Genomic DNA, 14,454 nt, shown 5'->3' on the forward strand with positions numbered 1-14,454 from the left:
AAGACACTTGCCAGTTGGTCAGCACATTTTCGGAGTACACGTCCTGGTAATCCGTCTGGCCCTGCGGTCTTGTGAATGTTGACCTGCTTAAAAGTCTTACTCACATCGGGTACGGAGAGCGTGATCACATAGTCATCCGGAACAGCTGGTGCTCTCATGCATGCTTCAGTGTTGCTTGCCTCGAAGCGAGCATAGAAGTGGTTTAGCTCGTCTGGTAGGCTTGTGTCACTGGGAAGCTCGCGGCTGTGCTTCCCTTTGTAGTCTGTAATAGTTGTCAAGCCCTGCCACATCCGACGAGCATCAGAGCCGATGTAGTACGATTCAATCTTAGTCCTGTATTGACTCTTTGCCTGTTTGATGGTTCGTCTGAGGATATAGCGGGATTTCTTATAAGCGTCCGGGTTAGAGTCCCGCTCCTTGAAAGCGGCAGCTCTACCCTTTAGCTCAGTGCGGATGTTTCCTGTAATCCATGGCTTCTGGTTGGGGTATGTACGTACGGTCACTGTGGGGACGACATCATCGATGCACTTATTGATGAAGCCAGTGACTGATGTGGTGTACTCCTCAATGCTATCTGAAGAATCCCGGAACATGTTCCAGTCTGAGCTAGCAAAACACTCCTGTAGCTTAGCATCTGCGTCATCTGACCACTTTTTTATTAACCGAGTCACTGGTGCTTCCTGCTTTAGTTTTTGCTTATAAGCAGGAATCAGGAGGATAGAGTTATGGTCATATTTGCCAAATGGAGGGCGAGGGAGAGCTTTGTATGCGTCTCTGTGTGTGGAGTAAAGGTGGTCTAGAGTTTTTTTTCCTCTGCTTGCACATTTAACATGCTGATAGAAATTAGGCAGAACGGATTTAAGTTTCCCTGCATTAATGTCCCCGGCCACTAGGAGCGCTGCCTCTGGATGAGCGTTTTCCTGTTGACTTATGGCCTTATACAGCTCATTCAGTGCAATCTTAATGCCAGCATTGGTTTGTGGTGGTAAATAGACAGCTATGAAAAATATAGATGAAAACTCTCTTGGTAAATAGTGTGGTCTACAGCTTATCATAAGATACTCTACCTCAGGCGAGCAAAACCTTGAGACTTCCTTAGTATTTGATTTTGTGCACCAGCTGTTGTTTACAAATATACACAGACCGCCACCCCTTGTCATACCAGAGTTAGCCGTTCTATCCTGCCGATGTAGCGTATAGCCCCCTAGCTGTATGTTATCCATGTCGTCGTTCAGCCACGACTCGGTGAAACATAAGATATTACAGTTTTTAATGTCCCGTTGGTAGGATAACCGTAATCTTAGGTCATCCAGTTTATTTTCCAATGATTGAAGATTAGCTAATGGGATTGATGGGAGTGGCAGTTTACTCGCTCGCCGTCGGATCCTTACAAGGCACCCCGACCTACGTTCACGATATCTCTGTCTCTTCCTCATGCGAATGACGGGGATTTGGGCCTTGTCGGGTGTCTGTAGGATATCCTTCGCGGCCGCCTCGTTGAAGAAAAATTATTTGTCCAATACGAGGTGAGTAATCGCTGTCCTGATATCCAGAAGCTCTTTTTGGTTATAAGAGACGATGGCAGAAACATTATGTACAAAATAAATTACAAATAACGCGGAAAAACACACATAATAGTACAATTGGTTAGAGGGCTGTAAAACGGCAGCCATCTTCTCCGGCGCCATTTTCGGAATGGCAAACAAATGATGTCAGCTGCATTTTCTTTGTACATACGGGAATGGTCACGGAAATAGATTTTAGTCCAGGTAATCCATTTTCCTCCATTGCCAAGGTCAACTTGGGTGCCAACATCCATTAATCGGAAGTTAAACCTGCCTCTGGCCAGGTTTAATTTAAGCCTTCACTTAGATCTAGATTAACTCTAATCGTCCTTCTGGAAATCAGACTTTTAAAATCTAGACTAGGGCAAGTCTGCTGACTATTTTAAACCATGTCTGAGAAATGGCATTTCAGTTAGTCCAGTTTAAAAGTGCAATTTAGTCTAGGATTAGGCTTCATCTGTGTCTGTGAAACCGCCCCTAGATGGGTTAAGAAAATGACATACATTTGGAACCTTAAACAACTAAACACAACTCTACAGCCGAAAAAACTTCCAGGTCCCTTTTTCTTACTTACATCGCTCAAAACCACTTCTTTTTTTATAACTAGGCGAAACATGGTCAGATTGGGCAGTTTTTTGCTGGGAGCTCGTCCTCCGCATTAGGAACGTGTTGACTTTACTACATCATTCTATCTTCTGTGTTATCTGAGAAAATGGGCATGTTACTTTCTCCCCTACGCTTTGGGATATCACTGTATCATAAGGTTTTCTGCTGTTTCTTCAAACAAAACAAGTGGAAGAGTGGAAAATGCAAACTTCCGCCGATTTAAATGACTTTAAGGTATACTGATCTAAAACATTCCAATAAAAGCAATTTTATTCTGCTCTGTGATGTGCATCCAAGGCAGCGAGTAGAGCCTTTGCAAAACAGATTGAATTGTGTTTTGGCGCGATAGAGCTGCCTGCGTAATAAGTTTCATCATAAGGAGTCAGGCAGTTGTTAGTTATTTGTTTTCTTGCTCCATTAAATGTATGCATTATGTATGAACTAAAATATCCAGAGATCCCTGTTCAAACGTTAATGGGATGTTAAGATATGAAGGCTGCCGAATCCATTTCCCAATTATTTCCCTGTCTATGGAAGAGCGCCTTCTGAACCTCTTCCAGTCGGGAGTGAAGTAGACGGGGACTAGCATCCGACAAATCTGTAATCTGTTTAGGGAGCTGAACGGCAAGACGACTCCCAGCCACACCAGCGTTCAACCGTCCCACAGCACGGCCTTGGTGACACGCCCTGGCGCCATTCAAGTGGCCTTAAGTTACCATTTAAATGCATGGAACTTGTCCTTCTCATACATCATGGTGATACACTTTTTCCACAAGACCTAAAATGGCAATACAAATAATTATTTGTCTCTAATTTTTAACAAGAGTTTAACATTTGTTACGTGTTCTGGGAATGTGTTCATAATCCATACAAAAATCCAATTTCTTCATTTTCTGTTAATTATGGATTTATGTTCTGAGCCAGGGGCCAGCACATTATGGTAGCGTGCGTCAAGGTAACAGAGAAGGCACAGTAAGACTTAGTGATAAAAGTAATGATGCATTAGTATGATCACAACATATAGACCTAAACTAACATTAAGCAAATAGGATGTAAAATTGATCGGAGGAGTTCATCAATAGTCATTAAAACCCATTAGTGAGTTAGAGTGTATCAGTGCATAAAGAATATGTTCAGCACATGTTTAGACAACACAAAACAGTACAATACAATATATAGACAAAGTAAGGTCATATCAACACCATTATGTGCAAACTTCACAGCTAATGTATCAGACTATCTGATTGTGACCTGGATATTCTAGCTATGGACTGAGAGAGGCACACAGACAGACAGTATATCCAAGCAGTGCTCTTGCCTAGGGCTGTACAATTAATTGAATTCACATCAAAATCGCAATATTGACATGTGGAATATCCAAATCGCAAGAGATTCATATGGCATGCTATATTCTGACATTTTCATATTGCATGCAATATTTTTAAATGCTGTGTGTAATGTCAGTTTTTATAATTTACTCAATTTTTTTTCTCCTCTCGTGGCTGCATCACAATTGCAATATTTGGCAAAAAAATCACAATTAGGTTTTTTTCCCATATCGTGCAGCCCTACTCTTACCTAAGAGTGAAGCTCTCCACAGCAGACACACTGGACAGGAACACATAGAAGGTGGCCATGTCGGTGGTCCTCAGTGGTTTGGAAGAAGTCTGGACCACCACGGCTCCCCCTAACCTCAGACGCAGGAACGTAGGGTTTCCAGGTGGTGCCTTTAGGAGGTTGACACTCCCTACCCTCCTCATGGGTATACCAGACCCCACCGGGCCGCCCCTCCCCACCCCAACATGCTGCAGGCTGTCCTGGGGCGCACACTGGCCTGTCCAGTCCCATCGGCTCTGGAAGTAGATCTCCACGGGGTTCCCTTGCACCTCTCCCCGTCTATCCCTGCTGCTGGAGCTGGAGGAGTGGCTGGCGGGGCTGAACCAGGCCGGGTCGGGCTTCAACTGGGCCACACAGAACCCCCCTGGGGACAGCAGGCACGCCCCCCGCACCTCCTGCGTCTCACAGAAGGCATACGCCATCACACAGTGAGCCCCCTCCTCCGTTCCCTTCCTCCCACTACTACCCCCCTCCACCCCCTCCCCAGCCCTGCCCCCTCCAGCGTCACCTCCACTGACCATACTAGGCATGTGAAAAAGGATCCTGATAATGGGGGCAGAGGAGCGAACCTGGCGGGCCAGAATGACAGGGAGGATCCTGCGACTGCCAAGGAGCAGCTCTGGGCCGATGGGTCTCTCCACAGACAGGGAGCCGAAGGTGACATTGACGGCCGGCTGCAGGAAGCCCGTCCTGGGGTTGGTAATGAGGAAGGCCTGCCTCTGGGCCTGCAGGCTGGAGTTCCCCAGCAGCTCCTGGCTGTACTCCCTCAGCAGCAGGTGGTCTGCATTGAGGATCTGGTAGCCCACTGAGGGGTAGACAGGGAAGGGAGCTTGGTTCTTGGTGTCCTTGGACATCTCCTGGCAGTGTACACCTAGAGGATGAGATATCAAATACAGCTGTTAGGATAACGCAAAAAGAAAGCACAGAGCAAATGTATGTCTGTTCAAAGTTAATAGTAGCATTATTATGGATTTGCTGAACATTTGGTTTAAAAGTTGAATAATGGTGGATATAAAAAGCTGAGGCCATTCTCATGCACAGTTACCAATGTTTATTCAGTGGAATTCTAGAAGAGATTACCCAACTTTTCAGGGTAGGTTTGCTGAAAACCAGCCACTCATCACACTAAAAGTCCTAGCTAGCCCACTGTCCTCCTGCCTCACTATACAGTCCATCATGATACAGCCACACATAACAGACACACGCAGACCGACACAACACAAACACATTACACACACACGCACACTCACACACTTTTACACTCATCATTTGCTGCTGCTACTCTGTTCTTTATTTTACTCTTATTATTATCTATCCTGATGCCTAGTCACTTTACCCTGCCTTCATGTGCATATTTACCTAAAATATCTCATCCCTCTGCACATTGATCTGGGACTGGTACTCCCTTTATATAGCTTCATTCTTGTGTATCTTATTTTACTCCTCGTGTTACTATTATATTTTTATTTTTAAACTCTGCATTGTTGGGAAGGGCTCATAAACAAGCAATTCACAGTAAAGTCTACACCAGTTGTATTCGGTGCATGCGGCAAATACAATTTAATTTGATTTGATATCCAGCACAATCCCTTTCATTGTAAACATCAACAAGAACAGGTTATCAGCTTAGCTTAACAGCAGAGTGTTACAATAACAAGGCAAATTATGAGTCAACTTTATCTAGGAAGTATTTTTCTACCACAACTTCATGGTCTGTATATGTTGAATCCTGTTGTAATATACAGGCTATTGTACCGTGTCTGTGATAGGCCAACATTGCACAGTGGTCTTCAGAAAGCTACAGGGTAGCTACATTACACGGTAATTACAAAATACATGCTGTTGAAGCAGAGAATTGCAACAGTTGTTAAAATACATAACATAACTTGCAACAACTGTATAACATCTAACCTGGTGGACACTGTTGTGACAAATATGTGCTACAGCAGGAGTTGGATCCTTAAATGCTGTGGATGTACACAATACATATGCTGGCTTCAATAATGCACATACAGTATGAAAGCCCATGGGATACACAGCCTTATTATACGCTGAGTGTACAAAACATTAGGAACACCTGCTCTTTCCATGACAGCATCCCCAAATTTTCGAGTTGGCCTCATGCCTGTCAAATATCAAGCTACACAAAGCACCGGGGCCCAGATGGACTACCGGACAAAGTACTGAAGATCTGCGCCGACCAGCTCAAGGGAGTCTTCACACTGCTGTTTCAACTCCTGCTGAGCACCTGCACAGCGCCAAACTCCTGGAAGGTGTCGACCATTGTACCGGTGCCTAAGAAGCCAGGGGCCAAATCACTAAATGGCTTTCGACCTGTGGTCCTCACACCCCTTCTGGCCAAATGCATGGAAAGGGTTGTCAGTAAGCACCTTACCCTGTCCATAGCAGATCAACTGGATCCGTTACTGTTTGCCTATAAAGCACAGAGGGGGACTGAGCATGCTACCCTGACCTTGGTAAACCTTGGTAGTCACCTTCAACATGCAAAATCATATGATTCATTTTATTTATTGATTTTAGTTCAGCTTTCAATACAACGCAAATACACAATGCTGAAACAAGTACTGGACCTGAATGTCAACGGAGGCTTCGCAGGTTGGATCAAGGACTTTCACCGTTGTTGTTCTCTATCTACCCTAACGAGATGAAGACCCAAGGAAACAATGTGAGCCTTTTCAAGTATGTGGATGACATGGCTCTAGTGGGACTTTTTTAAAAAGATGCTACTTCAGATGAGGACAGCTATTTTAAACAGGCCAACAAACTTCAAGAATGGTGCCGGTCAAGTGCCCTCCACATCAATGTGGACAAGACAAAGGAGCTGATCATCAATGGCAACAACCTGCCAAAGTCCCAACCATTATCCCTGAATGACCAACCAGTGGAGGTGGTTGAGTGTTTCAAATACCTAGGGACACAAATTGATGACAAGTTGAGCTTTACAAAGAATGCAGACTGTATTTTTTTAAAGCAAGCCAGGGCCTGTTTTTATTCAGGAAATTGAAGGAGTTTGGGGTCAGCCAGGATGTTCTGGAGAGGGTGTACAGCAATCTGGTGGAGAGCATCCTCAAGTTCAATATGACAGTCTGGTATGGCAATCTGAGTGTGAGGAGCAAAAGCAAACTGACCAGAATAGCAAACACAGCCAGCAAAGTAATTGGTCAACCACAGGCACAGTTGAGCAGTCTGTTCCAAAAGGCAACCAAAAGGAAGGCACTGGCTGTTGTTGGAGACCCCTCCCACCCTCTACACCCTCAGTTCGAGAGGCTTCCCTCTGGCCGGCGTTTCAGAATGCCCATGGCCAAGAAGAACGTGTTGAAACATTAATTAGTTCCTTGTGCTGTTGGACTACTAAATGCAGTGCATTCGGAAAGTATTCAGACCCCTTGACTTTTTCCACATTTTGTTACATTACAGCCTTATTCCAAAATTGATTAAATAGTTTTGTTTCCTCATCAATCTACACACAATACCCCATAATGACAAAGCAGAAACAGGTTTTTAGACATTTTTGCACGTTTAAAAAACCCCCGGAAATATTACATTTACATAAGCATTCAGACCCTTTAATCAGTACTTTGTTGAAGCACCTTTAGCAGCGTGCAGAGCCTCGAGTCTTCTTGGGTATAAATCTACAAGCTTGGCACATCTGTTTTTGGGGAATTTCTCCCATTCTTCTCTGCAGATCCTCTCAAGCTCTGTCAGGTTGGATGGGGAGTGTTGCTGCACAGCTATTTTCAGGTCTCTCCAGAGATGTTTGATCAGGTTCAAGTCCGGGCTGGGCCACTCAAGGACATTCAGAAACTTGTCCCGAAGCAAATCCTGTGCTGTCTTGGCTATGTGCTTAGGGTCGTTGTCCTGTTGGAAAGTGTACCTTCGCCCCAGGCTGAGGTCCTGAGCACTCTGGAGCAGGTTTTCATCAATAATCTCTCTGTACTTTACTGTGTTCACCTCCCTCGTTCCTGACTAGTCTCCCAGTCCCTGCCACTGAAAAACATCCCCACAGCATGATGCTGCCACCACCATGCTTCACCGTAGCGATGGTACCAGGTTTCCTCCAGATGTGACGCTTGGCATTCAGGCCAAAGGGTTCAATCTTGGTTTCATCAGACCAGAGAATCTTGTTTCTCATGGTCTGAGAGTCCTTTAGGTGCCTTTTGGCAAAGTCCAAGCAGGCTGTCATGTGCCTTTTACTGAGGAGTGGCTTCCGTCTGGCCAGTCTATCATAAAGGCCAGATTGGTGGAGTGCTGTAGAGATGGTTGTCCTTCTGGAAGGTTCTGCCATCTCCACAGAGGAACTGTGGAGCGCTGTCAGAGTGATCATCGAGTTCTTGGTCAACTCCCTGACCAAGGCCCTTCTCCCCCGATTGCTCAGTTTGGCCAGGCGGCCAGCTCTAGGAAGAGTCTTGGTGGTTCCAAATTGCTTCCATTTAAGAATGATGGAGGCCACTGGGTTCTTGGGGACATTCAATGCTGCAGAAATTGTTTGGTACCCTTCCCCAGATCTGTGCCTCTACACAATCCTGTCTCGGAGCTCTACGGACAATTCCTTTGACCTCATGGCTTGGTTTTTGCTCTGACATGCACTGTCAACTGTGGGACCTTATATAGACAGGTGTGTGCCTTTCCAAATCATGTCCAATCAATTGAATTTACCACAGGTGGACTCCAACCAAGTTGTAGAAACATCTCAAGGATGCACCTGAGCTCAATTTTGAGCCTCATAGCAAAGGGTCTGAATACTTAAAGTATGTAATTAAGGTATTTCAGTTTTGTATTTTTAATAAGTTTGCAAAGAAATCTAAAAACCTGTTTTCACTTTGTCATTATGGAGTATTGTGTGTAGATTGATGAGGGAAAAATACATTTAATCCATTTTAAAATGGCTGTAATGTAACAAAATGTGGAAAAAGTGAAAGGGTCTGAATACTTTCCGAATGCATTGCACTTATCTACAGTAGCGATGCGTGGGTAAAATCAACATATGTGTTGTGATAATTATGCTGTTTGCTCTATAACCTGTTAGTTCATATGCCTTATGACTATAATATATGCCTAAAGTCAAGACAATAAGAAGACACAGTGGCAGAATAGATTCAACCACACCTTTGTTTCATCACAAAACCGCAGAGTAACCTCGGTGAAGTCCACAAAGCATATTGCATGTAACAAACAGTTACATGACCTACAGCATGGTGTAAAATGTAATATATATATATATAAATAAAGAAAGTTCATATTTCCGACATTTTCAGAATACTAAACAACTATTGATTTAGAACCACAGAGAATTACTGCAAGTCGCTAAGAAAGCAGGAGCTGCCTCCACTATTCCAGCACCATGTCAACTTCAACATTTCAACATCATCAAATCACCTATGCTTAGTCTAATACAGTGACAACTAAAACTTAGCAAAAGCAATTTAGTCCAATCAACGTAAGCTAAATATGATGTGGCTGTCCATGGTTCTGCTTGTGTGTGTGTTTGTGCGTTCGTGCAAGTAGAAAAAACATGTTGACTCACCCTACTTGTAGAGAAGTGCCAATGGCATCCTTCTCTCTTTCTTGTTGACGAAACGGTCTATGACTCTGTCATACAGTACATGGTTTTATTTTTTGTTGTCCTAGGCTACCTGGCTAAAATGCTTGCTCACTAGCCTCATTGTCGAATTGCTGCAAAGAAACCGCTACTAACGGACACCAATAAGAAGAAGAGACTTGCTTGGGCCAAGAAACACGAGCAATGGACATTAGACCGGTGGAAATGTGTCCTTTGGTCTCCAAATTGGAGATTATTGGTTCCAACCGCCATGTCTTTGTGAGACGTGGTGTGGGTGAACGGATTATCTCTGCATGTGTATTTCCCACCGTAAAGCACGGAGGAGGAGGTGTGATGGTGTGGGGGTGCTTTGCTGGAGACACTGTCTGTGATTTATTTAGAATAAGGCACACTTAACCAGCATGGCTACTACAGCATTCTGCAGCGATACGCCATCCCATCTGGTTTGGGCTTAGTGGGACTATCATTTGTTTTTCAACAGGACAATGACCCAACACACCTCCAGGCTGTGTAAGGGCTATTTTACCAAGAAGGAGAGTGATGGAGTGCTGCTTCAGATGACCTGGCTCCACAATCCCCCGACCTCGAACAAATTGAGATGGTTTGGGATGAGTCGGAACGCAGAGTGAAGGAAAAGCAGCCAACAAGTGCTCAGCATATGTGGGACTCCTTCAAGACTGTTGGAAAAGCATTCAAGGTGAAGCTGGTTTAGAGAATGCCAAGAGTGTGCAAAGCTGTAATCAAGGCAAAGGGTGGCTATTTGAATAATCTCAAATATAAAATATATTTTGATTTGTTCAACACTTTTTTGGTTACTACATGATTCCATATGTGTTATTTCATAGTTTTGACTTCTTCACTATTGTTCTACAATGTAGAAAATAGTAAAAATAAAGAAAAACCCTTGAATGAGTAGGTATTCTAAAACTTTTGACCGGTAGTGTATGTTTATGTGATCCGTTTAATGTAAGGTGATGTCAAAGAAAAATGGCCATCCTGGATGGACAACAATGTTTTATTATATTCTATTCTGTTCTATTTTATTGTGTATGAATGCCGTTCAGAGGATGAATGTGCAAGACAAAAGATTGAAGTGCCTTTGAACAGGGTATGTTAGTAGGTGCCATGCGCACTGGTTTGTATCAAGAACTGCAACGCTGCCGGGTTTTTCACGCTCAACAGTTTCCTGTGTGTATAAAGAATGGTCCACCACCCAAAGGACATCCAGCCAACTTGACACAACTGTGGGAAGCATTGGAGTCAACATCGGCCAGCATCCCTGTGGAACGCTTTTGACACTTTGTAGAGTCCATGTCCCAATGAATTGAGGCTGTTCTGAGGGTAAAAGGGGGTGCAACTCAATATTAGGAAGGTGTTCCTAATGTTTTGTATACTCAGTGTATATCTCAATAGAAACAGCCCTCCCACCTCTGCCGTGCCAGAAGATACTGTAACTAACTATCTCTTCATGTGTCTGAGAAAACGAGTGACCAGCACTGTGAGGCTCTGTTGGATGACTATCTGTCTGTACAATAAACAACGTGTCACAACTCTGGTATGCAGCAGCCGGCAGACACTTAACCTTTCTCTCACTGACAGACCCACCAGCTTCCTCTTCCTCAGACTACACGGCCGCCATCGTTAAAGTGCACCGGCGGAAATTGAAGGTTGATCTGGACATGCCGTGCATCTTTGAAGTAATTTGTCAAAAGACGATCCGCATGTCAAGCCTCAAACACCTGAGTGTGCTGTTCTGTTCTCAATGAGTTGGCTTTAGAAAACAAGAACATAATGATACAGTTCCACAGGGAGGCCAAACACCCTCATGTACCACTGATCACACTGATCAGCCATGCAGAATATTAATGAGAAATCATTAGCATTTTGTTAGAAGGGAGTAAGCAATCGCTGGCCAATTATTATTGGGGAAACGGAAGGGTATCGCTGCCATTCATGGCTCAACCTATGTGACCTTTCTATTACGAAGAGGGTCAAATAAAATCACATTTTCCTTTCCAAGGATAAACCGTGTTTGTGGAGGGTCATAAGGTGAAATTGTGCACAAAGCAAATATTAATGCTTCTTTACTTTCTAATCACTCTACAGGCTACATCTGCACTTAGGCACAAGTTGGATATCTTAATGAGTGGACAGCAATGGAAAATAATACAGTCATGCATATTCATGTCCAAGCAGGGAGGACATCAAAAGACCTCTATCATTTTAATACACACGTGAAGAACACAGCAAGGGCCACTATGGAGGGATGAGAAGGCACAGACACACAGACACACAGACACACAGACACACACCGAAACAGCAGTGTGAAATCGTTATCATCAGAAGACAGACAGCTTGGCTTCATTTGCTGTAATGCAGGACAGGTTATCTCCAAACAAACACAGTGGCTGTTTCCTGACATCCAGCCCTCTCGAATCCCTCTGATGATGATTTCCACTCTAGCACCACATTCTCTGGCCAAACTGACCCCAAAACACACACACGTCTAATAAACAAATCATGTCTGCAACTGCCCCCACCACCACGTGTGACTGTACCTGCACCACCCCATAATTGCTGGACTGCTGGGTGAAAGAGTGGTACTGTCCACACAAGAGGGTTCAAGCATAATGATTGCAATCTGCTAAATGACTAAAATGTAAATGTAAATGTTAAGGTTTTAGTGCTATAGATGTAGGATCTTAATTTGAGCCAGTTCGCTACAGCAGGAAAATAATCCTGCAGCAACAGGAAATGTAAAATATTATATTAATTATAATTAATGGACATTTTTGTAGGGATTAGTACATTTTTCGTAAGGGAAAATCAAGTCTGAAATTTCACAGTGGAAATTACAAACTTCTGAAGCCTTTTTAAACCTCAAATACACTACAAGTCTTACATTTCCTGCATTGCAGGAAAGTTGTCCTGCAACAGAGTGATCAAATTAAGATCCTACATCTGTATGCTCAACATTAATCTATTACCTGATATTACCTGAGAGGCGTCCGTTGACCCAACATTCCTCAAGTGCTTTTCATTAGTACAACTATCACAGAGGGTATAGTTCTCATATTTTTAGGGAGATCTCAAATGTATAAATTCTCATGAATACTAAAGATTACAAGTTTACTAGACTCTTTCATTCAGTAATGCATGGGAAAATATGCACTGTATGTCAAAACAGTAGTCATGCCAGAATACTTTCCAGCAAACATAGGCCTATGGTATCTCAAAGCATTAACTTATTATAACATTCATGTTCTTTTCAGGATCATCACTTATAAGTGCAAAGTGAAAAGCAATTTAAAAAAAGTTTAGATATATTTTTTAATGTAGTATGTAAATAGGAAAGGCCATGTATTCAATGAATGAATGCCTCTACATCAATGTATGGGCCTACTGTAATAAAATAAGCTTTTCCTTCAAATGTGTTTCCAACTGTCAAACTGTGTTTTTTTATCTGTTGATCAAATGTTTTAACTTTTTGTGAGTTCAGTAAAGTACACTCAAGTACATCTGGGTGGGAGAATCAAAATAAGCTAGAATGGACAAAATGGAAAAAGTATTAATATCAAACCATTTCATAATCACCATCTATCACAGTAAAGTGGATCCTTACCTGTCAGAAGTGTGAACATTAATACTGTGACAATTGGCAACAACCAAAGGAGAGGAAAGTATAGCATCTTGGCAAGTTGGAAAGTCCTGATTATCTAGAGGAGCGCTCTAACAACGCACGAAGAGAACAGCGTCTGACTTTCTGCTCTCAATTAACACACATCTCTGGTAATTTACATTTCTTCAATCCCCAACAAAGTAAAGGGCTCTAATGAAAATATATAACTCTATGTTAATAACAGATGTAACGGTAAATTCCTGTTCCGAGTAATAAATTAAGTGTTGTTTAGATCCACCAGCTTGGGTATCCACATTACGCTACTTTTTGGACGTTGCCCCCGTCTGATTTTTCTGCGTAAAATTCACTTTCGCTTCTGGATCGCCAAATTGTAGAACAAAGGTCCACGTTGTGGGCTGCTGCTTCTTTCACATCAACCGTTTATTGTGAACCCAACTAATAGCAAACTCCACAGAGTAGACTGCGAATATGTTATATCCTGTCCTGCATATAGAATGAGTGAAAATCAGGCTGCGTGCTGTGCCCATATTTCGTCAGATTAACGACTCTCGTGCATAATCGCCGTGGGGGAAAGGGCTGCGAGGAAATGAAACGCACGAGAGGTCAATGGGACTAGTGATTTCTCCATGATTTATTTAGGCTGTCCCATTTGGAATATGTTGTGCTACTACTATATAGGCTACAATTCATAATAGGTCTAGAAATACTTTGTAGGCCTATATGTCTATATATGTTATTTGACGTAATAACTACGCTATTTTTTGTCTATTTGTTATTTTGTCCTCTGTTTTTGTAGCCTATTGACAGTGGTGTAGTGGGGGCTATCTGCAAGTATATGTTTTCAGTGGGCATTGCTTATACACTCTTATAAAAAAGGGTTCCAAAAGGGTTGTTTGCAGATGCATAGGGTTCTACCAAGAACCATTTTCATCTGAAGACCCCTTTTTGGAAGGCAAAGGGTTCTACCTAGAAACTTTTTCATCCTAAGAACCGTTTTTGGAAGAAAGGGGTCTTTGATGATTATTTGGAAGGCAAGAAGGGTTCTAAAAAGATCCGTTCTGAATCTGAATAAGCTTTTTATTGTATTATTTTCTCCTTTTTTAAAATAGTGCCTTGAGCATTAGTGTTTACCTCAGTGTTTAAACTTAATCCTTCAACATTTAAAAAAAATTGATGTGAGAGTGTTTTAAACTGTACCTATATGAGAATATTTGTACCCAGAAAATTGTGTTACCTACAGTGGCGACCCATCATTCAGGGCAGGTGGTGCAGAGCCCCACATTAGAAGTGCCCATCCAAGAAGGCTCAAGGTCATTGGCCACAGATAAAATGATGTCAAATCACGTTATATCTACATTAGCTTTGATTGGACTGATCATGTCAACATCATACTTTCAAAATCTTAGCTAGCAGTCATCATCATGAATCAAGTCGAGAATCTACTG

At 42.8% G+C, this 14,454-nt stretch overlaps 1 pseudogene across 1 annotated transcript in view; it reads right to left on the reverse strand.

The window, feature by feature from the left end:
* The window catches only part of LOC311127225 (transmembrane protein 132D-like), a 52,004-nt pseudogene extending 38,943 nt beyond the window's left edge, over nt 1–13,061 (reverse strand). Inside the window, exons 1-2 of the transcript in view lie at nt 12,992–13,061; nt 3,750–4,659 (exon numbers count right to left, since the gene is read on the reverse strand). The product of the transcript in view is annotated as a transmembrane protein 132D-like (transcript). The remainder of the gene's footprint in view (nt 1–3,749; nt 4,660–12,991) is intronic.
* Nucleotides 13,062–14,454: the final 1,393 nt, after the last annotated feature.

Source organism: Coregonus lavaretus, assembly GCF_964263955.1.
Source record: "Coregonus lavaretus genome assembly, chromosome: 4".
Lineage (NCBI taxonomy): Eukaryota > Metazoa > Chordata > Actinopteri > Salmoniformes > Salmonidae > Coregonus > Coregonus lavaretus.